Genomic DNA, 22,206 nt, shown 5'->3' on the forward strand with positions numbered 1-22,206 from the left:
AGTAATGACGATCGTCCCGCAAGTGGTCCGAGTATCCGACGCGTTGTTTCCAGTTGTCTCGCCGAAACAACAAATGCAATTTGCAAATACAAATCAAAATAAAATATTAATAAAATTGGGGTGCAACACGAGGACTTCCCAGGAGGTCACCCAGCCTAGTACTACTCTCGCCCAAGCACGCTTAACTTCGGAGTTCTGATGGGATCCGGTGAATTAGTGCTGGTATGATCGCACCCGTTTAATTCTTGCTCGCTTAGATCTTTATGCACTATCTTGCTCCCCTCCATTAATTGTTTTAGAGTTGAAAAAACTGTGTATGCAGCCTTCCTCCTTTGGTAACCGTGCACAAGCTCCTACGTGAGCGGAGTGTTTGCTTTTTAGATCTGCCGCAACCCCGGATAGATGCAAAACTATCGCGGGGCCCACAATGCACGGCAAATGCCAAAAGCCCGGTTTTTGCACGGTTCCCATTCAGTTATGACGATCGTGCTGCAAATGGTCCGAGTATCCGACGCGTTGTTTGCGTTTGTCTCGCCGAAACGACAAATGGAATTTGCAAACACGATATCGAAATAAAATATTAATAAAATTGGGGTGCAATACGAGGACTTCCCAGGAGGTCACCTATCCTAGTACTACTCTCGCCCAAACACACTTAACTTCGGAGTTCTGATGGGATACGGTGCATTAGTGCCGGTATGATCGCACCCGTTTAATTCATGCTCGCTTAGATCTTTATGCACTATCTTGCTCCCTTCCATTAATTATTTTAGACTTGAAAAAACTGTGTATGCAGCCTTCCTCCCTTGGTAACCGTGCACAAGCTCCTACGTGTGCAGAGTGTTTGTTTTTCAGATCTGCCGCACCCCTGGATAGATGCAATACTATCGCGGGGCCCACAATGCACGGCGAATGCCAAAAGCCCGGTTTTTGCACGGTTCCCATTCAGTTATGACGATCGTCCGAGTATCCAGCGCGTTGTTTGCGTTTGTCTCGCCGAAACGACAATTGGAATTTGCAAATACGATATCGAAATAAAATATTAATAAAATTGGGGTGCAACACGAGGACTTCCCAGGAGGTCACCCATCCTAGTGCTACTCTCGCCCAAACACACTTAACTTCGGAGTTCTGATGGGATCCGGTGCATTAGTGCTGGTATGATCGCAGCCGTTTAATTCATGCTCGCTTAGATCTTTATGCATTATCTTGCTCCCCTCCATTAATTGTTTTAGACTTGAAAAAACTGTGTATGCAGCCTTCCTCCCTTGGTAACCGTGCACACGCTCCTACGTGAGTAGAGTGTTTGTTTTTCAGATCTGCCGCACCCCCAGATAGATGCAATACTATCGCGGGGCCGACAATGCTAGACGAATGCCGAAAGCCCTGTTCTTGCACCGTTCCCATTCAGTAATGACGATCGTCCCGCAAATGGGCCGAGTATCCGACGCGTTGTCTCCAGTTGTCTCACCGAAACAACAAATGCAATTTGCAAATACAAATCAAAATAAAATATTAATAAAATTGGGGTGCAACACGAGGACTTCCCAGGAGGTCACCCAGCCTAGTACTACTCTCGCCCAAGCACGCTTAACTCCGGAGTTCTGATGGGATCCGGTGCATTAGTGCTGGTATGATCGCACACGTTTAATTCTTGCTCGCTTAGATCTTTATGCACTATCTTGCTCCCCTCCATTAATTATTTTAGACTTGAAAAAACTGTGTATGCAGCCTTCCTCCCATGGTAACCGTGCACAAGCTCCTAAGTGAGCGGAGTGTTTGCTTTTTAGATCTGCCGCATCCCCGGATAGATGCAATACTATCGCGGGGCCCACAATGCATGACGAATGCCAAAAGCCCGGTTCTTGCACCGTTCCCATTCAGTAATGACGATCGGGCCGCAAATGGTCCGAGTATCCGACGCGTTGTTTGCGTTTGCCTCGCCGAAACGACAAATGGAATTTGCAAACACGATATCGAAATAAAATATTAATAAAATTGGGGTACAACACAAGGACTTCCCAGGAGGTCACCCATCCTAGTACTACTCTCGCCCAAGCACGCTTCACTTCGGAGTTCTGATGGGATCCGGTGCATTAGTGCTGGTATGATCGCACCCATTTAATTAATGCTCGCTTAGATCTTTATGCACTATCTTGCTCCCCTCCATTAATTGTTTTAGACTTGAAAAAAGTGTGTATGCATCCTTCCTCCCTTGGTAACCGTGCACAAGCTCCTACGTGAGCGGAGTGTTCGCTTTTCAGATCTACCGTACCCCCGGATAAATGCAATACTATCGCGGGGCCCACAATGCACGACGAATGCCAAAAGCCGAGTTCTTGCACTGTTCCCATTCAATAATGACGATCGTGCCGCAAATGGTACGAGTATCCGACGCGTTGTTTGCGTTTGTCTCGCCGAAACGACAAATGGAATTTGCAAACACGATATCGAAAAAAAATATTAATAAAATTGAGATGCAACATGAGGACTTCCCAGGAGGTCACCCATCCTAGTACTACTCTCGCCCAAGCACGCTTAATTTCGGAGTTCTGATGGGATCCGGTGCCTTAGTGCTGGTATGATCGCACCCATTTAATTAATGCTCGCTTAGATCTTTATGCACTATCTTGCTCCCCTCCATTAATTGTTTTAGATTTGAAAAAAGTGTGTATGCAGCCTTCCTCCCTTGGTAACCGTGCACAAGCTCCTACGTTAGCAGAGTGTTTGCTTTTCAGATCTGCCGCACCCCCGGATAGATGCAATACTATCACGGGGCCCACAATGCACGACGAATGCCAAAAGCCCAGTTTTTGCACGGTTCCCATTCAGTAATGACGATCGTGCCGCAAATGGTCCGAAGATCCGGCGCGTTGTTTGCGTTTGTCTCGCCGAAACGACAATTGGAATTTGCAAATACGATATCGAAATAAAATATTAATAAAATTGGGGTGCAACACGAGGACTTCCCAGGAGGTCACCCATCCTAGTACTACTCTCGCCCAAGCACGCTTGACTTCGGAGTTCTGATGGGATCCGGTGCATTAGTGCTGGTATGATCGCCCCCATTTAATTAATGCTCGCTTAGATCTTTATGCACTATCTTGCTCCCCTCCATTAATTGTTTTAGACTTGAAAAAAGTGTGTATGCAGCCTTCCTCCCTTGGTAACCGTGCACAAACTCCTACGTGAGCAGAGTGTTTGCTTTTCAGATCTGCCGCACCCCCGGATAGATGCAATACTATCGCGGGGCCCACAATGCACGACGAATGCCAAAAACCCGGTTTTTGCACGGTTCCCATTCAGTAATGACGATCGTGCCGCAAATGGTCCGAGTATCCGGCGCGTTGTTTGCGTTTGTCTCGCCGAAACGACAATTGGAATTTGCAAATACGATATCGAAATACAATATTAATAAAATTGGGGTGCAACACGTGGACTTCCCAAGAGGTCACCCATCCTAGTACTACTCTCGCCCAAACAAACTTAACTTCAGAGTTCTGATGGAATACGGTGCATTAGTGCTGGTATGATCGCACACGTTTAATTCATGCTCGCTTAGATCTTTATGCACTATCTTGCTCCCCTCCATTAATTATTTTAGATTTGAAAAAACTGTGTATGCAGCCTTCCTCCCTTGGTAACCGTGCACAAGCTCCTACGTGAGCAGAGTGTTTGCTTTTCAGATCTGCCGCACCCCCGGATAGATGCAATACTATCGCGGGGCCCACAATGCACGACGAATGCCAAAAGCCCGGTTTTTGCACGGTTCCCATTCAGTTATGACGATCGTGCCGCAAATGGTCCGAGTATCCGGCGCGTTGTTTGCGTTTGTCTCACCGAAACGACAATTGGAATTTGCAAATACGATATCGAAATAAAATATTAATAAAATTGGGGTGCAACACGAGGACTTCCCAGGAGGTCACCCATCCTAGTACTACTCTCGCCCAAACACACTTAACTTCGGAGTTCTGATGGGATCCGGTGCATTAGTGCTGGTATGATCGCAGTCGTTTAATTCATGCTCGCTTAGATCTTTATGCATTATCTTGCTCCCCTCCATTAATTGTTTTAGACTTGAAAAAACTGTGTATGCAGCCTTCCTCCCTTGGTAACCGTGCACAAGCTCCTACGTGAGTAGAGTGTTTGTTTTTCAGATCTGCCGCACCCCCGGATAGATGCAATACTATCGCGGGGCCCACAATGCTAGACGAATGCCGAAAGCCCTGTTCTTGCACCGTTCCCATTCGGTAATGACGATCGTCCCGCAAGTGGTCCGTGTATCCGACGCGTTGTTTCCAGTTGTCTCGCCGAAACAACAAATGCAATTTGCAAATACAAATCAAAATAAAATATTAATAAAATTGGGGTGCAACACGAGGACTTCCCAGGAGGTCACCCAGCCTAGTTCTACTCTCGCCCAAGCACGCTTAACTTCGGAGTTCTGATGGGATCCGGTGCATTAGTGCTGGTATGATCGCAACCGTTTAATTCTTGCTCGCTTAGATCTTTATGCACTATCTTGCTCCCCTCCATTAATTGTTTTAGACTTGAAAAAACTGTGTATGCAGCCTTCCTCCCTTGGTAACCGTGCACAAGCTCCTACGTGAGTGGAGTGTTTGCTTTTTAGATCTGCCGCACCCCCGGATAGATGCAATACTATCGCGGGGCCCACAATGCATGACGAATGCCAAAAGCCCGGTTCTTGCACCGTTCCCATTCAGTAATGACGATCGTGCCGAAAATGGTCCGAGTATCCGACGCGTTGTTTGTGTTTGTCTCGCTGAAACGAGAAATGGAATTTGCAAACACGATATCGAAATAAAATATTAATAAAATTGGGGTGCAACACGAGGACTTCCCAGGAGGTCACCCATCCTAGTACTACTCTCGCCCAAGCACGCTTCACTTCGGAGTTCTGATGGGATCCGGTGCATTAGTGCTGGTATGATCGCACCCATTTAATTAATGCTCGCTTAGATCTTTATGCACTATCTTGCTCCCCTCCATTAATTGTTTTAGACTTGAAAAAAGTGTGTATGCATCCTTCCTCCCTTGGTAACCGTGCACAAGCTCCTACGTGAGCGGAGTGTTTGCTTTTTAGATCTACCGTACCCCCGGATAAATGCAATACTATCGCGGGGCCCACAATGCACGTCGAATGCCAAAAGCCGAGTTCTTGCACTGTTCCCATTCAGTAATGACGATCGTGCCGCAAATGGTACGAGTATCCGACGCGTTGTTTGCGTTTGTCTCGCCGAAACGACAAATGGAATTTGCAAAGACGATATCGAAATAAAATATTAATAAAATTGAGGTGCAACATGAGGACTTCCCAGGAGGTCACCCATCCTAGTACTACTCTCGCCCAAGCACGCTTAACTTCGGAGTTCTGATGGGATCCGGTGCATTAGTGCTGGTATGATCGCACCCATTTAATTAATGCTCGCTTAGATCTTTATGCACTATCTTGCTCCCCTCCATTAATTGTTTTAGATTTGAAAAAAGTGTGTATGCAGCCTTCCTCCCTTGGTAACCGTGCACAAGCTCCTACGTGAGCAGAGTGTTTGCTTTTCAGATCTGCCGCACCCCCGGATAGATGCAATACTATCGCGGGGCCCACAATGCACGACGAATGCCAAAAGCCCGGTTTTTGCACGGTTCCCATTCAGTAATGACGATCGTGCCGCAAATGGTCCGAGTATCCGGCGCGTTGTTTGCGTTTGTCTCGCCGAAACGACAATTGGAATTTGCAAATACGATATCGAAATATAATATTAATAAAATTGGGGTGCAACACGAGGACTTCCCAGGAGGTCACCCATCCTAGTACTACTCTCGCCCAAACACACTTAACTTCGGAGTTCTGATGGGATACGGTGCATTAGTGCTGCTATGATCGCACCCGTTTAGTTCATGCTCGCTTAGGTCTTTATGCACTATCATGCTCCCCTCCATTAATTATTTTAGACTTGAAAAAACTGTGTATGCAGCCTTCTTCCCTTGGTAACCGTCCACAAGCTCCTACGTGAGCAGAGTGTTTGCTTTTCAGATCTGCCGCACCCCCGGATAGATGCAATACTATCGCGGGGCCCACAATGCACGACGAATGCCAAAAGCCCGGTTTTTGCACGGTTCCCATTCAGTTATGACGATCGTGCCGCAAATGGTCCGAGTATCCGGCGCGTTGTTTGCGTTTGTCTCGCCGAAACGACAATTGGAATTTGCAAATACGATATCGAAATAAAATATTAATAAAATTGGGGTGCAACACGAGGACTTCCCAGGAGGTCACCCATCCTAGTACTACTCTCGCCCAAACACACTTAACTTCGGAGTTCTGATGGGATCCGGTGCATTAGTGCTGGTATGATCGCACCCGTTTAATTCATGCTCGCTTAGATCTTTATGCATTATCTTGCTCCCCTCCATTAATTGTTTTAGACTTGAAAAAACTGTGTATGCAGCCTTCCTCCCTTGGTAACCGTGCACAAGCTCCTACGTGAGTAGAGTGTTTGTTTTTCAGATCTGCCGCACCCCCGGATAGATGCAATACTATCGCGGGGCCCACAATGCTAGACGAATGCCGAAAGCCCTGTTCTTGCACCGTTCCCATTCAGTAATGACGATCGTCCCGCAAGTGGTCCGAGTATCCGACGCGTTGTTTCCAGTTGTCTCGCCGAAACAACAAATGCAATTTGCAAATACAAATCAAAATAAAATATTAATAAAATTGGGGTGCAACACGAGGACTTCCCAGGAGGTCATCCATCCTACTACTACTCTCGCCCAAGCACGCTTAACTTCGGAGTTCTGATGGGATCCGGTGCATTAGTGCTGGTATGATCGCACCCGTTTAATTCTTGCTCGCTTAGATCTTTATGCATTATCTTGCTCCCCTCCATTAATTGTTTTAGACTTGAAAAAACTGTGTATGCAGCCTTCCTCCCTTGCTAACCGTGCACAAGCTCCTACGTGAGCGGAGTGTTTGCTTTTTAGATATGCCGCACCCCCGTATAGATGCAATACTATCGCGGGGCCCACAATGCATGTCGAATGCCAAAAGCCCGGTTCTTGCACCGTTCCCATTCAGTAATGACGATCGTGCCGCAAATGGTCCGAGTATCCGACGCGTTGTTTGCGTTTGTCTCGCCGAAACGACAAATGGAATTTGCAAACACGATATCGAAATAAAATATTAATAAAATTGGGGTGCAATACGAGGACTTCCCAGGAGGTCACCCATCCTAGTACTACTCTCGCCCAAGCACGCTTAACTTCGGAGTGCTGATGGGATCCGGTGCATTAGTGCTGGTATGATCTCACCCGTTTAATTCATGCTCGCTTAGATCTTTGTTTTTCAGATCTGCCGCACCTCCGGATAGATGCAATACTATCGCGGGGCCCACAATGCATGACGAATGCCGAAAGCCCGGTTCTTGCATCGTTGCCATTCAGAAATGACGATCGTGCCGCAAATGGTCCGAGTATCCGACGCGTTGTTTCCAGTTGTCTCGCCGAAACAACAAATGGAATTTGCAAATACAAATCAAAATAAAATATTAATAAAATTGGGGTGCAACACGAGGACTTCCCATGTGGTCACCCATTCTAGTACAACTCTCGCCCAAGCACACTTAACTTCGGAGTTCTGATGGGATCCGGTGCATTAGTGCTGGTATGATCGCACCCGTTTAATTCATGTTCGCTTAGATCTTTATGCACTATCTTGCTCCCCTCCATTAATTGTTTGATTTGAAAAAACTGTGTATGCAGCCTTCCTCCCTTGGTAACCGGGCACAAGCTCCTACGTGAGCGGAGTGTTTGCTTTTTAGATCTGCCGCACCCCCAGATAGATGCAATACTATCGCGGGGCCCACAATACATTACGAATGCCGAAAGCCCGGTTCTTGCACGGTTCACATTCAGTAATGACGATCGTGCCGCAAATGGTCCGAGTATCCGACGCGTTGTTTGCGTTTGTCTCGCCGAAACGACAATTGGAATTTGCAAACACGATATCGAAATAAAATATTAATAAAATTGGGGTGCAACACGAGGACTTCCCAGGAGGTCACCTTTCCTAGTACTACTCTCGCCCCAGCACACTTAACTTCGGAGTTCTGATGGGATCCGGTGCATTAGTGCTGGTATGATCGCACCCATTTAATTAATGTTCGCTTAGATATTTATGCACTATCTTGCTGCCCTCCATTAATTGGTTTAGACTTGAAAAAAGTGTGTATGCATCCTTCCTCCCTTGGAAACCGTGCAGAAGCTCCTCCGTGAGCGGAGTGTTTGCTTTTCAGATCTGCCGCACCCCCGGATAGATGCAATACTATCGCGGGGCCCACAATGCTAGACGAATGTCGAAAGCCCGGTTCTTGCACCGTTCCCATTCAGTAATGACGATCGTGCCGCAAATGGTCCGAGTATCCGACGCGTTGTTTGCGTTTGTCTCGCCGAAACGACAAATGGAATTTGCAAACACGATATCGAAATAAAATATTAATAAAATTGGGGTGCAATACGAGGACTTCCCAGGAGGTCACCCATCCTAGTACTACTCTCGCCCAAGCACTCTTAACTTCGGAGTTCTGATGGGATCCGGTGCATTAGTGCTGGTATGATCGCACCCATTTAATTAATGCTCGCTTAGATCTTTATGCACTATCTTGCTCCCCTCCATTAATTGTTTTAGACTTGAAAAAAGTGTGTATGCATCCTTCCTCCCTTGGTAACCGTGCACAAGCTCCTACGTGAGCGGAGTGTTTGTTTATCAGATCTACCGTACCCCCGGATAAATGCAATACTATCGCGGGGCCCACAATGCACGACGAATGCCAAAAGCCGAGTTCTTGCACGGTTCCCATTCAGTAATGACGATCATGCCGCAAATGGTCCTAGTATCCGACGCGTTGTTTGCGTTTATCTCGCCGAAACGACAAATGGAATTTGCAAACACGATATCGAAATAAAATATTAATAAAATTGAGGTGCAACACGAGGACTTCCCAGGAGGTCACCCATCCAAATACAACTCTCGCCCAAGCACGTTTAACTTCGGAGTTCTGATGGGATCCGGTGCATTAGTGCTGGTATGATCGCACCCATTTAATTAATGCTCGCTTAGATCTTTATGCACTATCTTGCTCCCCTCCATTAATTGTTTTAGACTTGAAAAAAGTGTGTATGCATCCTTCCTCCCTTGGTAACCGTGCACAAGGTCCTACGTGAGCGGAGTGTTTGTTTTTCAGATCTACCGTACCCCCGGATAAATGCAATACTATCGCGGGGCCCACAATGCACGACGACTGCCAAAAGCCGAGTTCTTGCACGGTTCCCATTCAGTAATGACGATCATGCCGCAAATGGTCCGAGTATCCGACGCGTTGTTTGCGTTTATCTCGCCGAAACGACAAATGGAATTTGCAAAACACGATATCGAAATAAAATATTAATAAAATTGAGGTGCAACACGAGGACCTCCCAGGAGGTCACCCATCCAAATACAACTCTCGTCCAAGCACGCTTAACTTCGGAGTTCTTATGGGATCCGGTGCTTTAGTGCTGGTATAATCGCACCCATTTAATTCATGCTCGCTTAGACCTTTATGCACTATCTTGCTCCCCTCCATTAATTGTTTTAGATTTGAAAAAAGTGTGTATGCAGCCTTCCTCCCTTGGTAACCGTGCACAAGCTCCTACGTGAGCAGAGTGTTTGTTTTTCAGATCTGCCGCACCCCCGGATACATGCAATACTATCGCGGGGCCCACAATGCACGACGAATGCCAAAAGCCGGTTTTTGCACGGTTCCCATTCTGTAATGACGATCGTGCTGCAAATGGTCCGAGTATCCGGCGCATTGTTTGCGTTTGTCTCGCCGAAACGACAATTGGAATTTGCAAATACGATATCGAAATAAAATATTAATAAAATTGGGGTGCAACACGAGGACTTTCCAGGAGGTCACCCATCCTAGTACTACTCTCGCCCAAACACACTTAACTTCGGAGTTCTGATGGGATCCGGTGCATTAGTGCTGGTATGATCGCAGCCGTTTAATTCATGCTCGCTTAGATCTTTATGCATTATCTTGCTCCCCTCCATTAATTGTTTTAGACTTGAAAAAACTGTGTATGCAGCCTTCCTCCTTTGGTAACCGTGCACAAGCTCCTATGTGAGCGGAGTGTTTGCTTTTTAGATCTACCGCACCCCTGGATAGATGCAATACTATCGCGGGGCCCACAATGCATGTCGAATGCCAAAAGCCCAGTTCTTGCACCGTTCCCATTCAGTAATGACGATCGTGCCGCAAATGGTCCGAGTATCCGACGCATTGTTTGCGTTTGTCTCGCCGAAACGACAAATGGAATTTGCAAACACGATATCGAAATAAAATATTAATAAAATTGGGGTGCAATACGAGGACTTCCCAGGAGGTCACCCATTTAATTAATGCTCGCTTAGATCTTTATGCACTATCTTGCTCCCCTCCATTAATTGTTTTAGACTTGAAAAAAGTGTGTATGCATCCTTCCTCCCTTGGTAACCGTGCACAAGCTCCTACGTGAGCGGAGTGTTTGTTTTTCAGATCTACCGTACCCCCGGATAAATGCAATACTATCGCGGGGCCCACAATGCACGACGAATGTTAAAAGCCGAGTTCTTGCACGGTTCCCATTCAGTAATGACGGTCATGCCGCAAATGGTCCGCGTATCCAACGCGTTGTTTGCGTTTATCTCGCCGAAACGACAAATGGAATTTGCAAACACGATATCGAAATAAAATATTAATAAAATTGAGGTGCAACACGAGGACATCCCAGGAGGTCACCCATCCAAATACAACTCTCGCCCAGGCACGCTTAACTTCGGAGTTCTTATGGGATCCGGTGCATTAGTGCTGGTATGATCGCACCCATTTAATTCATGCTCGCTTAGATCTTTATGCACTATCTTGCTCCCCTCCATTAATTGTTTTAGATTTGAAAAAAGTGTGTATGCAGCTTTCCTCCCTTGGTAACCGTGGACAAGCTCCTACGTGAGCGGAGTGTTTGTTTTTCAGATCTGCCGCACCTCCGGATAGATGCAATACTATCGCGGGGCCCACAATGCATGACGAATGCCGAAAGCCCGGTTCTTGCATCGTTGCCATTCAGAAATGACGATCGTGCCGCAAATGGTCCGAGTATCCGACGCGTTGTTTCCAGTTGTCTCGCCGAAACAACAAATGGAATTTGCAAATACAAATCAAAATAAAATATTAATAAAATTGGGGTGCAACACGAGGACTTCCCATGTGGTCACCCATTCTAGTACAACTCTCGCCCAAGCACACTTAACTTCGGAGTTCTGATGGGATCCGGTGCATTAGTGCTGGTATGATCGCACCCGTTTAATTCATGCTCGCTTAGATCTTTATGCACTATCTTGCTCCCCTCCATTAATTGTTTGACTTGAAAAAACTGTGTATGCAGCCTTCCTCCCTTGGTAACCGGGCACAAGCTCCTACGTGAGCGGAGTGTTTGCTTTTTAGATCTGCCGCACCCCCGGATAGATGCAATACTATCGCGGGGCCCACAATACATTACGAATGCCGAAAGCCCGGTTCTTGCACGGTTCCCATTCAGTAATGACGATCGTGCCGCAAATGGTCCGAGTATCCGACGCGTTGTTTGCGTTTGTCTCGCCGAAACGACAATTGGAATTTGCAAACACGATATCGAAATAAAATATTAATAAAATTGGGGTGCAACACGAGGACTTCCCAGGAGGTCACCTTTCCTAGTACTACTCTCGCCCCAGCACACTTAACTTCGGAGTTCTGATGGGATCCGGTGCATTAGTGCTGGTATGATCGCACCCATTTAATTAATGTTCGCTTAGATATTTATGCACTATCTTGCTCCCCTCCATTAATTGGTTTAGACTTGAAAAAAGTGTGTATGCATCCTTCCTCCCTTGGAAACCGTGCAGAAGCTCCTCCGTGAGCGGAGTGTTTGCTTTTCAGATCTGCCGCACCCCCGGATAGATGCAATACTATCGCGGGGCCCACAATGCTAGACGAATGTCGAAAGCCCGGTTCTTGCACCGTTCCCATTCAGTAATGACGATCGTGCCGCAAATGGTCCGAGTATCCGACGCGTTGTTTGCGTTTGTCTCGCCGAAACGACAAATGGAATTTGCAAACACGATATCGAAATAAAATATTAATAAAATTAGGGTGCAATACGAGGACTTCCCAGGAGGTCACCCATCCTAGTACTACTCTCGCCTAAGCACTCTTAACTTCGGAGTTCTGATGGGATCCGGTGCATTAGTGCTGGTATGATCGCACCCATTTAATTAATGCTCGCTTAGATCTTTATGCACTATCTTGCTCCCCTCCATTAATTGTTTTAGACTTGAAAAAAGTGTGTATGCATCCTTCCTCCCTTGGTAACCGTGCACAAGCTCCTACGTGAGCGGAGTGTTTGTTTATCAGATCTACCGTACCCCCGGATAAATGCAATACTATCGCGGGGCCCACAATGCACGACGAATGCCAAAAGCCGAGTTCTTGCACGGTTCCCATTCAGTAATGACGATCATGCCGCAAATGGTCCGAGTATCCGACGCGTTGTTTGCGTTTATCTCGCCGAAACGACAAATGGAATTTGCAAACATGATATCGAAATAAAATATTAATAAAATTGAGGTGCAACACGAGGACTTCCCAGGAGGTCACCCATCCAAATACAACTCTCGCCCAAGCACGCTTAACTTCGGAGTTCTTATGGGATCCGGTGCATTAGTGCTGGTATGATCGCACCCATTTAATTCATGCTCGCTTAGATCTTTATGCACTATCTTGCTCCCCTCCATTAATTGTTTTAGATTTGAAAAAAGTGTGTATGCAGCCTTCCTCCCTTGGTAACCGTGCACAAGCTCCTACGTGAGCAGAGTGTTTGTTTTTCAGATCTGCCGCACCCCCGGATAGATGCAATACTATCGCGGGGCCCACAATGCACGACGAATGCCAAAAGCCCGGTTTTTGCACGGTTCCCATTCAGTTATGACGATCGTGCCGCAAATGGTCCGAGTATCCGGCGCGTTGTTTGCGTTTGTCTCGCCGAAACGACAATTGGAATTTGCAAATACGATATCGAAATAAAATATTAATAAAATTGGGGTGCAACACAAGGACTTCCCAGGAGGTCACCCATCCTAGTACTACTCTCGCCCAAACACCCTTAACTTCGGAGTTCTGATGGGATCCGGTGCATTAGTGCTGGTATGATCGCACCCGTTTAATTCATGCTCGCTTAGATCTTTATGCATTATCTTGCTCCCCTCCATTAATTGTTTTAGACTTGAAAAAACTGTGTATGCAGCCTTCCTCCCTTGGTAACCGTGCACAAGCTCCTACGTGAGTAGAGTGTTTGTTTTTCAGATATGCCGCACCCCCGGATAGATGCAATACTATCGCGGGGCCCACAATGCTAGACGAATGCCGAAAGCCCTGTTCTTGCACCGTTCCCATTCAGTAATGACGATCGTCCCGCAAGTAGTCCGAGTATCTGACGCGTTGTTTCCAGTTGTCTCGCCGAAACAACAAATGTAATTTGCAAATACAAATCAAAATAAAATATTAATAAAATTGGGGTGCAACACGAGGACTTCCCAGGAGGTCATCCATCCTAGTACTACTCTCGCCCAAGCACGCTTAACTTCGGAGTTCTGATGATATCCGGTGCATTAGTGCTGGTATGATCGCACCCGTTTAATTCTTGCTCGCTTAGATCTTTATGCACTATCTTGCTCCCCTCCATTAATTGTTTTATAGTTGAAAAAACTGTGTATGCAGCCTTCCTCCTTTGGTAACCGTGCACAAGCTCCTATGTGAGCGGAGTGTTTGCTTTTTAGATCTGCCGCACCCCCGGATAGATGCAATACTATCGCGGGGCCCACAATGCATGTCGAATGCCAAAAGCCCAGTTCTTGCACCGTTCCCATTCAGTAATGACGATCGTGCCGCAAATGGTCCGAGTATCCGACGCATTGTTTGCGTTTGTCTCGCCGAAACGACAAATGGAATTTGCAAACACGGTATCGAAATAAAATATTAATAAAATTGGGGTGCAATACGAGGACTTCCCAGGAGGTCACCCATCCAAATACAACTCTCGTCCAAGCACGCTTAACTTCGGAGTTCTTATGGGATCCGGTGCTTTAGTGCTGGTATAATCGCACCCATTTAATTCATGCTCGCTTAGACCTTTATGCACTATCTTGCTCCCCTCCATTAATTGTTTTAGATTTGAAAAAAAGTGTGTATGCAGCCTTCCTCCCTTGGTAACCGTGCACAAGCTCCTACGTGAGCAGAGTGTTTGTTTTTCAGATCTGCCGCACCCCCGGATACATGCAATACTATCGCGGGGCCCACAATGCACGACGAATGCCAAAAGCCGATTTTTGCACGGTTCCCATTCTGTAACGACGATCGTGCTGCAAATGGTCCAAGTATCCGGCGCATTGTTTGCGTTTGTCTCGCCGAAACGACAATTGGAATTTGCAAATACGATATCGAAATAAAATATTAATAAAATTGTGGTGCAACACGAGGACTTCCCAGGAGGTCACCCATCCTAGTACTACTCTCGCCAAAGCACGCTTAACTTCGGAGTTCTGATGGGATCCGGTGCATTAGTGCTGGTATGATCGCACCCATTTAATTATTGCTCGCTTAGATCTTTATGCACTATCTTGCTCCCCTCCATTAATTGTTTTAGACTTGAAAAAAGTGTGTATGCAGCCTTCCTCCCATGGTAACCGTGCACAAGCTCCTACGTGTGCAGAGTGTTTGCTTTTCAGATCTGTCGCACCCCCGGATAGATGCAATACTATCACAGGGCCCACAATGCACGACGAATGCCAAAAGCCCGGTTTTTGCACGGTTCCCATTCAGTAATGACGTTCGTGCCGCAAATGGTCCGAGTATCCGGCGCATTGTTTGCGTTTGTCTCGCCGAAACGACAATTGGAATTTGCAAATACGATATCGAAATAAAATATTAATAAAATTGGGGTGCAACACGAGGACTTCCCAGGAGGTCACCCATCCTAGTACTACTCTCGCCAAAGCACGCTTAACTTCGGAGTTCTGATGGGATCCGGTGCATTAGTGCTGGTATGATCGCACCGATTTAATTATTGCTCGCTTAGATCTTTATGCACTATCTTGCTCCCCTCCATTAATTGTTTTAGACTTGAAAAAAGTGTGTATGCAGCCTTCCTGCCATGGTAACCGTGCACAAGCTCCTACGTGTGCAGAGTGTTTGCTTTTCAGATCTGTCGCACCCCCGGATAGATGCAATACTATCACGGGGCCCACAATGCACGACGAATAACAAAAGCCCGGTTTTTGCACGGTTCCCATTCAGTAATGACGTTCGTGCCGCAAATGGTCCGAGTATCCGGCGCGTTGTTTGCGTTTGTCTCGCCGAAACGACAATTGGAATTTGCAAATACGATATCGAAATAAAATATTAATAAAATTGGGGTGCAACACGAGGACTTCCCAGGAGGTCACCCATCCTAGTACTACTCTCGCCAAAGCACGCTTAACTTCGGAGTTCTGTTGGGATCCGGTGCATTACTGCTGGTTTGATCACACCCGTTTAATTCATGCTCGCTTAGATCTTTATGCACTATCTTGCTCCCCTCCATTAATTGTTTTAGATTTGAAAAAAGTCTGCATGCAGCCTTCCTCCCTTGGTAACCGTGCACAAGCTCCTACGTGAGCAGAGTGTTTGCTTTTCAGATCTGCCGCACCCCCGGATAGATGCAATAGTATCGCGGGGCCCACAATGCACCACGAATGCCAAAAGACCGGTTTTTGCACGGTTCCCATTCAGTAATGACGATCGTGCCGCAAATGGTCCGAGTATCCGGCGCGTTGTTTGCGATTGTCTCGCCGAAACGACAAATGGAATTTGCAAATACGATATCGAAATAAAATATTAATAAAATTGGGGTGCAACACGAGGACTTCCCAGGAGGTCACCCATCCTAGTACTACTCTCGCCCAAACACACTTAACTTCGGAGTTCTGATGGGTGCATTAGTGCTGGTATGATCGCACCCGTTTAATTCATGCTTGCTTGGATCTTTATGCACTATCTTGCTCCCCTCCATTAATTATTTTAGACTTGAAAAAACTGTGTATGCAGCCTTCCTCCCTTGGTAACCATGCACAAGCTCCTACGTGAGCAGAGTGTTTGCTTTTCAGATCTGCCGCACCCCCGGATAGATGCAATACTATCGCGGGGCCCACAATGCACGACGAATGCCAAAAGCCCGGTTTTTGCACGGTTCCCATTCAGTTATGACGATCGTGCCGCAAATGGTCCGAGTATCCGGCGCGTTGTTTGCGTTTGTCTCGCCGAAACTACAATTGGAATTTGCAAATACGATATCGAAATAAAATATTAATAAAATTGGGGTGCAAAACGAGGACTTCCCAGGAGGTCACCCATCCTAGTACTACTCTCGCCCAAACACACTTAACTTCGGAGTTCTGATGGGATCCGGTGCATTAGTGCTGGTATGATCGCACCCGTTTAATTCATGCTCGCTTAGATCTTTATGCATTATCTTGCTCCCCTCCATTAATTGTTTTAGACTTGAAAAAATTGTGTATGCAGCCTTCCTCCCTTGATAACCGTGCACAAGCTCCTACGTGAGTAGAGTGTTTGTTTTTCAGATCTGCCGCACCCCCGGATAAATGCAATACTATCGCGGGGCCCACAATGCACGACGAATGCCAAAAGCCGAGTTTTTGCACGGTTCCCATTCAGTAATGACGATCATGCCGCAAATGGTCCGAGTATCCGACGCGTTGTTTGCGTTTATCTCGCCGAAACGACAAATGGAATTTGCAAACACGATATCGAAATAAAATATTAATAAAATTGAGGTGCAACACGAGGACTTCCCAGGAGGTCACCCATCCAAATACAACTCTCGCCCAAGCACGCTTAACTTCGGAGTTCTTATGGGATCCGGTGCTTTAGTGCTGGTATAATCGCACCCATTGAATTCATGCTCGCTTAGATCTTTATGCACTATCTTGCTCCCCTCCATTAATTGTTTTAGATTTGAAAAAAGTGTGTATGCAGCCTTCCTCCCTTGGTAACCGTGCACAAGCTCCTACGTGAGCAGAGTGTTTGTTTTTCAGATCTGCCACACCCCCGGATACATGCAATACTATCGCGGGGCCCACAATGCACGACGAATGCCAAAAGCCGGTTTTTGCACGGTTCCCATTCAGAAATGACGATCGTGCTGCAAATGGTCCGAGTATCCGGCCCGTTGTTTGCGTTTGTCTCGCCGAAACGACAATTGGAATTTGCAAATACGATATCGAAATAAAATATTAATAAAATTGGGGTGCAACACGAGGACTTCCCAGGAGGTCACCCATCCTAGTACTACTCTCGCCCAAGCACGCTTTAACTTCGGAGTACTGATGGGATCCGGTGCATTAGTGCTGGTATGATCGCACCCATTTAATTATTGCTCGCTTAGATTTTTATGCACTATCTTGCTCCCCTCCATTAATTGTTTTAGACTTGAAAAAAGTGTGTATGCAGCCTTCCTCCCATGGTAACCGTGCACAAGCTCCTACGTGAGCAGAGTGTTTGCTTTTCAGATCTGCCGCACCCCCGGATAGATGCAATACTATCGCGGGGCCCACAATGCACGACGAATGCCAAAAGCCCGGTTTTTGCACGGTTCCCATTCAGTAATGACGATCGTGCCGCAAATGGTCCGAGTATCCAGCGCGTTGTTTGCGTTTGTCTCGCCGAAACGACAATTGGAATTTGCAAATACGATATCGAAATAAAATATTAATAAAATTGGGGTACAACACGAGGACTTCCCAGGAGGTCACCCATCCTAGTACTACTCTCGCCCAAACACACTTAACTTCGGAGTTCTGATGGGATACGGTGCATTACTGCTGGTTTGATCGCACCCGTTTAATTCATGCTTGCTTGGATCTTTATGCACTATCTTGCTCCCCTCCATTAATTATTTTAGACTTGAAAAAACTGTGTATGCAGCCTTCCTCCCTTGGTAACCGTGCACAAGCTCCTACGTGAGCAGAGTGTTTGCTTTTCAGATCTGCCGCACCCCCGGATAGATGCAATACTATCGCGGGGCCCACAATGCACGACGAATGCCAAAAGCCCGGTTTTTGCACGGTTCCCATTCAGTTATGACGATCGTGCCGCAAATGGTCCGAGTATCCGGCGCGTTGTTTGCGTTTGTCTCGCCGAAACGACAAATGGAATTTGCAAATACGATATCGAAATAAAATATTAATAAAATTGGGGTGCAACACGAGGACTTCCCAGGAGGTCACCCATCCTAGTACTACCCTCGCCCAAACACACTTAACTTCGGAGTTCTGATGGGATCCGGTGCATTAGTGCTGGTATGATCGCACCCGTTTAATTCATGCTCGCTTAGATGTTTATGCACTATCTTGCTCCTGTTAGACAGTTTAGATGCTTAGATGTTTATGCACTATCTTGCACCTCCTGATAAGATCAGGAGTAAGCTAACTCTATCTGGGAAAGGGATTAAGATTATCCCCTATCCAAATACTGATTTGGATTGGGATAACTCCTAATTAGGAGATTTAAGATCTGCCGCACCACCGTTTAAATGCAATACTATCGCGGGGCCCACAATGCACGACGAATGCCAAAAGCCGAGTTCTTGCTGAAAGAATGGTAGGATCCATCTAATGGACGCCATAAAGGTTGCGGAATGGGTGGGGCGAATTTCAAAAATTTCCTACCTTCTCCCAACTGGGAATCATATTCCCTGAATTTAGAATACAATATTCAAGGATCTACTTGAACCCTAATCAAACCAGATCTGTACCAAAAGATAAATGGGAGGATTATACCTGATCCGGAGAAGCAGTATCTCCCAAAGTTGGTGTTCACGCCCAAAGAATGCTCCAAGATCTGTCCCCGCTGAAGATGACACAGCTGTGGATGGAACAGAACCAGCAGGGTGCGTCCTACACACTGGATCCTTCACAAGAATCCCCTGGATGTACTAAACACTGAATTCTTTCAGTCTTTCTTGCAAGACTGATGTCAAGAACTGGTTTCTTGACTTTCTTTTCTGCAAAGATCGAATCTTGCAACAATGCAGATGGCGGCGGCAGGAGGAGATCTCCAGAAACGAAAAGGCTGAACTATTTTCTTTTCTGGAGAGTATGAGATCTAATCTCAAATCGCAGGAACCCTTCTTGCTACCAAAACCCCTTGGATCGAAATCTGATTTCTCTCCCTCTTGGTTCATTCGAAAATCTCCTCCTTTCTTCTTGATTAAGAAATCTCCTAATTAGGAGTTATCCCAATCCAAATCAGTATTTGGATAGGGGATAATCTTAATCCCTTTCCCAGATAGAGTTAGCTTACTCCTGATCTTATCAGGAGGTTACCAGATTCAAATCTGATTTGAATTTGGTCTCTAAGAGTGGATAAGGCTAAGAGCCCAATCCTTTTTGCTAACTTCAATCTCAAATTCGCCCCATTGATGGGTGATCATATCAGCCCACTTCGAAATGGGCTTTTGGCCCATTAAGTATTCAGTGTTTAATTAGTTTCCAATCTGCTGCCCAGTTGGGCTTCTTTGTATGGCGTGGGACCCAAGCATTGATCTACACACCAGCCACATGGGTTCGGCCCAGCCTTTAATACAAGGCCCAGCCAAATTCACTGAAAATCTCAATGAACCCCTTGAGTCCATCTTATGAACCCTATGGGCCCAACACTTACATTAAGTGGTCCCTGGGCCAAGCCATCTTATAAAAACCCAGGGACTGTGGGCAGGTGCAAGATTAGCCCATCAGGTATTATCCTAAATGGTCTTACACTTAACCTCTCAGCCCTTAATGATCAAGCACTGCCCGACAAGAGAGGACCTCTCCCTCGGCTGCAAGGAACAGTGCCGCACTCTCCTCTCACATGGATCCCGGGAATTAAAACCATTTGCAAACATTTTGAAACCGTACATATATATGTAAATATATTAATTTTGCAAAAACAAAATTCCAACGATTGAAATCAACTGCCGGCAGTTTGGTTTCCATCAGAGAGAGTGCATTCCCGATCATTACCCTTTGTCCGACAAAGTGGCTGATTCTGTCACTATGACCACCCACTCAGATGAATTCTCAAACTGCCCCAACATACCCAGGTTTTGATCCCCACTAAGGATCTCACTGATTGGCATATCAAAGGCAGCCTGATCCAACACCTAGTGAAGTGTCATAATCGAGTCTAGGGGTCAGGTGTAACTTTCCAGTTTTGCCCATCTATCTCCAAGGTCCAGGGCAAGACTGGAAATCTGGTCCGGTTCAAGGATTCAAGTAATCCCATGCTGTATGTGCCTCGGGTCTTACCCTGATGGCTGAGACAGGCCATCCCAACACTTGGTGGCACACCAGTATCAGCCTTGGCAGGATAAATCTCCCCAGACTTATCCAACGGCTGTGAACATTTAAAACTAACATGAGTCTCTACAAATGTCCAGTTTTAGGGTTTTACACAGAATTAAACCAAACAACATGAATCAAACATGCACTTTATTTATTTCCACTAAATAACAAAAGTACATCAAAATGATTGAAGCTAAGGGCATACAAAACTGTCTAACAGCTCCCACTTGCACTTAGGTCCAATCTGGTACAAGCCGGAGTCCCATACTTTCCACGTGTTTCTCAAACACTTTCTGTGTCAGTGGCTTAGTCAATGGGTCTGCCACATTATCCGCTGATGCTACCTTTTGAATTAGGACGTCCCCTCTACCAACGATCTCCCGCAGTACATGGTACTTCCTCTCGATGTGCTTTGACTTCGAGTGGGCCCGAGGCTCTTTAGCCTGGGCGATCGCTCCATTGTTGTCACACAACAACGGGATGGGTGATGTGCTGGATGGAATCGCTCCCAATTCGTGTATGAATTTCTTCATCCACACGGCTTCCTTGGCAGCTTCACTTGCGGCAATGTACTCGGCCTCGGTTGTGGAGTCTGCAGTGGACCCCTGTTTGCTGCTTTTCCAGCAAACAGCACACGATCCTATCGTGAAAACATACCCAGATGTAGACTTTCTATCATCTGGATCCGACTGGAAATCGGCATCGGTATACCCTAGAACTTGCAGTGAACTACCATCGAATACCAGACAAAACTCTTTCGTCCTTCGAAGGTATTTGAGTATGTTCTTCACAGCAGTCCAGTGCTCCTGTCCTGGGTTTGCCTGGAATCTGCTTACCACACTCACCGCCTGAGCTATGTCCGGGCGAGTGCACAACATGGCATACATGATGCTCCCCACAGCTGAGGCATAGGGAACGTCTCTCATGCTCTCAATCTCCTCAGAAGTCTTGGGAGACATCTTCTTGGAGAGAGTGACTCCGTGCCTGAAAGGAACGTTTCCTTTCTTGGAGTTTTCCATGCTGTATCTTTTGACAATTTTGTCAATGTAAGCAGCCTGGGATAATCCAATTATCCGCTTCGATCTATCTCTATAGAGTCGAAGATCCAGTATGTATGAAGCTTCTCCAAGATCTTTCATGGAGAACTGCTGTGATAGCCACACCTTGACCGAAGTCAACATTCCTACATCATTCCCAATGAGTAGGATATCGTCCACATACAAGACTAAAAAGGTGATCTTATCCCCACTGGATTTCCTGTAAACACAGGGCTCATCCGGATTCTGCTCAAAGTCAAATGTTTTGACTGCAGAATCAAAACGGATGTTCCAACTCCTAGAAGCCTGCTTAAGTCCATATATGGATCTATTAAGTTTACATACCATGTGTTCCTGACCAGCAGCAATGAAGCCTTGCGGCTGCTGCATGTAGATATCTTCACTAAGATCTCCATTCAGGAACGCTGTCTTGACATCCATTTGCCAAATCTCGTAATCATGGTACGCTGCTACAGCTAGCAGGATCCTAATGGATTTAAGCATGGCCACCGGTGAAAAGGTTTCCTCATAGTCGATGCCTTCTTTCTGAGTATACCCTTTCGCCACCAAACGAGCTTTAAAGGTCTCAATCCTGCCATCGGGGCCCTTCTTCCTCTTGTAGATCCATTTGCAACCAATTGCTTTTACCCCGGAGGG

At 46.4% G+C, this 22,206-nt stretch overlaps 33 non-coding genes and 6 pseudogenes across 33 annotated transcripts; all 39 read right to left on the reverse strand.

Moving 5' to 3' along the window:
• Positions 1 to 117: 117 nt before the first annotated feature.
• Positions 118 to 236, reverse strand: LOC148792822 (5S ribosomal RNA). Its single transcript, XR_016071799.1, has one exon. It is a non-coding gene; the product is annotated as a 5S ribosomal RNA (ribosomal RNA).
• A 355-nt stretch (positions 237 to 591) lies between these two features.
• LOC148792823 (5S ribosomal RNA) lies at positions 592 to 710 on the reverse strand. Its single transcript, XR_016070770.1, has one exon. It is a non-coding gene; the product is annotated as a 5S ribosomal RNA (ribosomal RNA).
• Positions 711 to 1,053: 343 nt separating this feature from the next.
• Positions 1,054 to 1,172, reverse strand: LOC148792824 (5S ribosomal RNA). Its single transcript, XR_016070375.1, has one exon. It is a non-coding gene; the product is annotated as a 5S ribosomal RNA (ribosomal RNA).
• Positions 1,173 to 1,526: 354 nt separating this feature from the next.
• Positions 1,527 to 1,645, reverse strand: LOC148792825 (5S ribosomal RNA). Its single transcript, XR_016073643.1, has one exon. It is a non-coding gene; the product is annotated as a 5S ribosomal RNA (ribosomal RNA).
• A 355-nt stretch (positions 1,646 to 2,000) lies between these two features.
• On the reverse strand, positions 2,001 to 2,119 carry LOC148792826 (5S ribosomal RNA). The gene has a single exon (XR_016073647.1). It is a non-coding gene; the product is annotated as a 5S ribosomal RNA (ribosomal RNA).
• A 355-nt stretch (positions 2,120 to 2,474) lies between these two features.
• On the reverse strand, positions 2,475 to 2,593 carry LOC148792827 (5S ribosomal RNA). The gene has a single exon (XR_016070743.1). It is a non-coding gene; the product is annotated as a 5S ribosomal RNA (ribosomal RNA).
• A 355-nt stretch (positions 2,594 to 2,948) lies between these two features.
• Positions 2,949 to 3,067, reverse strand: LOC148792828 (5S ribosomal RNA). Its single transcript, XR_016073060.1, has one exon. It is a non-coding gene; the product is annotated as a 5S ribosomal RNA (ribosomal RNA).
• Positions 3,068 to 3,422: 355 nt separating this feature from the next.
• Positions 3,423 to 3,541, reverse strand: LOC148792829 (5S ribosomal RNA; annotated as a pseudogene).
• A 355-nt stretch (positions 3,542 to 3,896) lies between these two features.
• Positions 3,897 to 4,015, reverse strand: LOC148792830 (5S ribosomal RNA). Its single transcript, XR_016069226.1, has one exon. It is a non-coding gene; the product is annotated as a 5S ribosomal RNA (ribosomal RNA).
• A 354-nt stretch (positions 4,016 to 4,369) lies between these two features.
• Positions 4,370 to 4,488, reverse strand: LOC148792831 (5S ribosomal RNA). The gene has a single exon (XR_016069431.1). It is a non-coding gene; the product is annotated as a 5S ribosomal RNA (ribosomal RNA).
• A 355-nt stretch (positions 4,489 to 4,843) lies between these two features.
• Positions 4,844 to 4,962, reverse strand: LOC148792832 (5S ribosomal RNA). Its single transcript, XR_016071145.1, has one exon. It is a non-coding gene; the product is annotated as a 5S ribosomal RNA (ribosomal RNA).
• A 355-nt stretch (positions 4,963 to 5,317) lies between these two features.
• Positions 5,318 to 5,436, reverse strand: LOC148792833 (5S ribosomal RNA). Its single transcript, XR_016074381.1, has one exon. It is a non-coding gene; the product is annotated as a 5S ribosomal RNA (ribosomal RNA).
• Positions 5,437 to 5,791: 355 nt separating this feature from the next.
• On the reverse strand, positions 5,792 to 5,910 carry LOC148792834 (5S ribosomal RNA; annotated as a pseudogene).
• A 355-nt stretch (positions 5,911 to 6,265) lies between these two features.
• Positions 6,266 to 6,384, reverse strand: LOC148792835 (5S ribosomal RNA). The gene has a single exon (XR_016072064.1). It is a non-coding gene; the product is annotated as a 5S ribosomal RNA (ribosomal RNA).
• A 354-nt stretch (positions 6,385 to 6,738) lies between these two features.
• Positions 6,739 to 6,857, reverse strand: LOC148792836 (5S ribosomal RNA). The gene has a single exon (XR_016072754.1). It is a non-coding gene; the product is annotated as a 5S ribosomal RNA (ribosomal RNA).
• A 355-nt stretch (positions 6,858 to 7,212) lies between these two features.
• On the reverse strand, positions 7,213 to 7,331 carry LOC148792837 (5S ribosomal RNA). The gene has a single exon (XR_016075699.1). It is a non-coding gene; the product is annotated as a 5S ribosomal RNA (ribosomal RNA).
• A 245-nt stretch (positions 7,332 to 7,576) lies between these two features.
• Positions 7,577 to 7,695, reverse strand: LOC148792838 (5S ribosomal RNA). Its single transcript, XR_016073024.1, has one exon. It is a non-coding gene; the product is annotated as a 5S ribosomal RNA (ribosomal RNA).
• Positions 7,696 to 8,048: 353 nt separating this feature from the next.
• Positions 8,049 to 8,167, reverse strand: LOC148792839 (5S ribosomal RNA). Its single transcript, XR_016068967.1, has one exon. It is a non-coding gene; the product is annotated as a 5S ribosomal RNA (ribosomal RNA).
• A 355-nt stretch (positions 8,168 to 8,522) lies between these two features.
• LOC148792840 (5S ribosomal RNA) lies at positions 8,523 to 8,641 on the reverse strand. The gene has a single exon (XR_016069831.1). It is a non-coding gene; the product is annotated as a 5S ribosomal RNA (ribosomal RNA).
• A 355-nt stretch (positions 8,642 to 8,996) lies between these two features.
• On the reverse strand, positions 8,997 to 9,115 carry LOC148792841 (5S ribosomal RNA). The gene has a single exon (XR_016075218.1). It is a non-coding gene; the product is annotated as a 5S ribosomal RNA (ribosomal RNA).
• Positions 9,116 to 9,471: 356 nt separating this feature from the next.
• LOC148792842 (5S ribosomal RNA) lies at positions 9,472 to 9,590 on the reverse strand. The gene has a single exon (XR_016070418.1). It is a non-coding gene; the product is annotated as a 5S ribosomal RNA (ribosomal RNA).
• A 354-nt stretch (positions 9,591 to 9,944) lies between these two features.
• Positions 9,945 to 10,063, reverse strand: LOC148792843 (5S ribosomal RNA). Its single transcript, XR_016069807.1, has one exon. It is a non-coding gene; the product is annotated as a 5S ribosomal RNA (ribosomal RNA).
• A 745-nt stretch (positions 10,064 to 10,808) lies between these two features.
• LOC148792844 (5S ribosomal RNA) lies at positions 10,809 to 10,927 on the reverse strand (annotated as a pseudogene).
• A 354-nt stretch (positions 10,928 to 11,281) lies between these two features.
• LOC148792845 (5S ribosomal RNA) lies at positions 11,282 to 11,400 on the reverse strand. Its single transcript, XR_016073025.1, has one exon. It is a non-coding gene; the product is annotated as a 5S ribosomal RNA (ribosomal RNA).
• A 353-nt stretch (positions 11,401 to 11,753) lies between these two features.
• LOC148792846 (5S ribosomal RNA) lies at positions 11,754 to 11,872 on the reverse strand. The gene has a single exon (XR_016068968.1). It is a non-coding gene; the product is annotated as a 5S ribosomal RNA (ribosomal RNA).
• A 355-nt stretch (positions 11,873 to 12,227) lies between these two features.
• LOC148792847 (5S ribosomal RNA) lies at positions 12,228 to 12,346 on the reverse strand. Its single transcript, XR_016072003.1, has one exon. It is a non-coding gene; the product is annotated as a 5S ribosomal RNA (ribosomal RNA).
• Positions 12,347 to 12,701: 355 nt separating this feature from the next.
• On the reverse strand, positions 12,702 to 12,820 carry LOC148792848 (5S ribosomal RNA). The gene has a single exon (XR_016075683.1). It is a non-coding gene; the product is annotated as a 5S ribosomal RNA (ribosomal RNA).
• A 355-nt stretch (positions 12,821 to 13,175) lies between these two features.
• Positions 13,176 to 13,294, reverse strand: LOC148792849 (5S ribosomal RNA). The gene has a single exon (XR_016072744.1). It is a non-coding gene; the product is annotated as a 5S ribosomal RNA (ribosomal RNA).
• Positions 13,295 to 13,648: 354 nt separating this feature from the next.
• On the reverse strand, positions 13,649 to 13,767 carry LOC148792850 (5S ribosomal RNA). Its single transcript, XR_016069187.1, has one exon. It is a non-coding gene; the product is annotated as a 5S ribosomal RNA (ribosomal RNA).
• A 355-nt stretch (positions 13,768 to 14,122) lies between these two features.
• On the reverse strand, positions 14,123 to 14,241 carry LOC148792851 (5S ribosomal RNA). Its single transcript, XR_016068973.1, has one exon. It is a non-coding gene; the product is annotated as a 5S ribosomal RNA (ribosomal RNA).
• Positions 14,242 to 14,596: 355 nt separating this feature from the next.
• LOC148792852 (5S ribosomal RNA) lies at positions 14,597 to 14,715 on the reverse strand. The gene has a single exon (XR_016075421.1). It is a non-coding gene; the product is annotated as a 5S ribosomal RNA (ribosomal RNA).
• Positions 14,716 to 15,070: 355 nt separating this feature from the next.
• LOC148792853 (5S ribosomal RNA) lies at positions 15,071 to 15,189 on the reverse strand. The gene has a single exon (XR_016075653.1). It is a non-coding gene; the product is annotated as a 5S ribosomal RNA (ribosomal RNA).
• A 355-nt stretch (positions 15,190 to 15,544) lies between these two features.
• On the reverse strand, positions 15,545 to 15,663 carry LOC148792854 (5S ribosomal RNA; annotated as a pseudogene).
• A 355-nt stretch (positions 15,664 to 16,018) lies between these two features.
• Positions 16,019 to 16,131, reverse strand: LOC148792855 (5S ribosomal RNA; annotated as a pseudogene).
• A 355-nt stretch (positions 16,132 to 16,486) lies between these two features.
• Positions 16,487 to 16,605, reverse strand: LOC148792856 (5S ribosomal RNA). Its single transcript, XR_016073443.1, has one exon. It is a non-coding gene; the product is annotated as a 5S ribosomal RNA (ribosomal RNA).
• Positions 16,606 to 16,960: 355 nt separating this feature from the next.
• Positions 16,961 to 17,079, reverse strand: LOC148792857 (5S ribosomal RNA). The gene has a single exon (XR_016068975.1). It is a non-coding gene; the product is annotated as a 5S ribosomal RNA (ribosomal RNA).
• Positions 17,080 to 17,433: 354 nt separating this feature from the next.
• On the reverse strand, positions 17,434 to 17,553 carry LOC148792858 (5S ribosomal RNA). The gene has a single exon (XR_016069221.1). It is a non-coding gene; the product is annotated as a 5S ribosomal RNA (ribosomal RNA).
• A 355-nt stretch (positions 17,554 to 17,908) lies between these two features.
• On the reverse strand, positions 17,909 to 18,027 carry LOC148792859 (5S ribosomal RNA; annotated as a pseudogene).
• A 355-nt stretch (positions 18,028 to 18,382) lies between these two features.
• On the reverse strand, positions 18,383 to 18,501 carry LOC148792860 (5S ribosomal RNA). The gene has a single exon (XR_016071283.1). It is a non-coding gene; the product is annotated as a 5S ribosomal RNA (ribosomal RNA).
• Between the last annotated feature and the right edge of the window lie 3,705 nt (positions 18,502 to 22,206).

The sequence above is a fragment of the Nelumbo nucifera genome, chromosome 4 (genome assembly GCF_055504915.1).
Source record: "Nelumbo nucifera cultivar China Antique chromosome 4, China Antique-T2T, whole genome shotgun sequence".
Taxonomy (NCBI): Eukaryota; Viridiplantae; Streptophyta; class Magnoliopsida; order Proteales; family Nelumbonaceae; genus Nelumbo; species Nelumbo nucifera.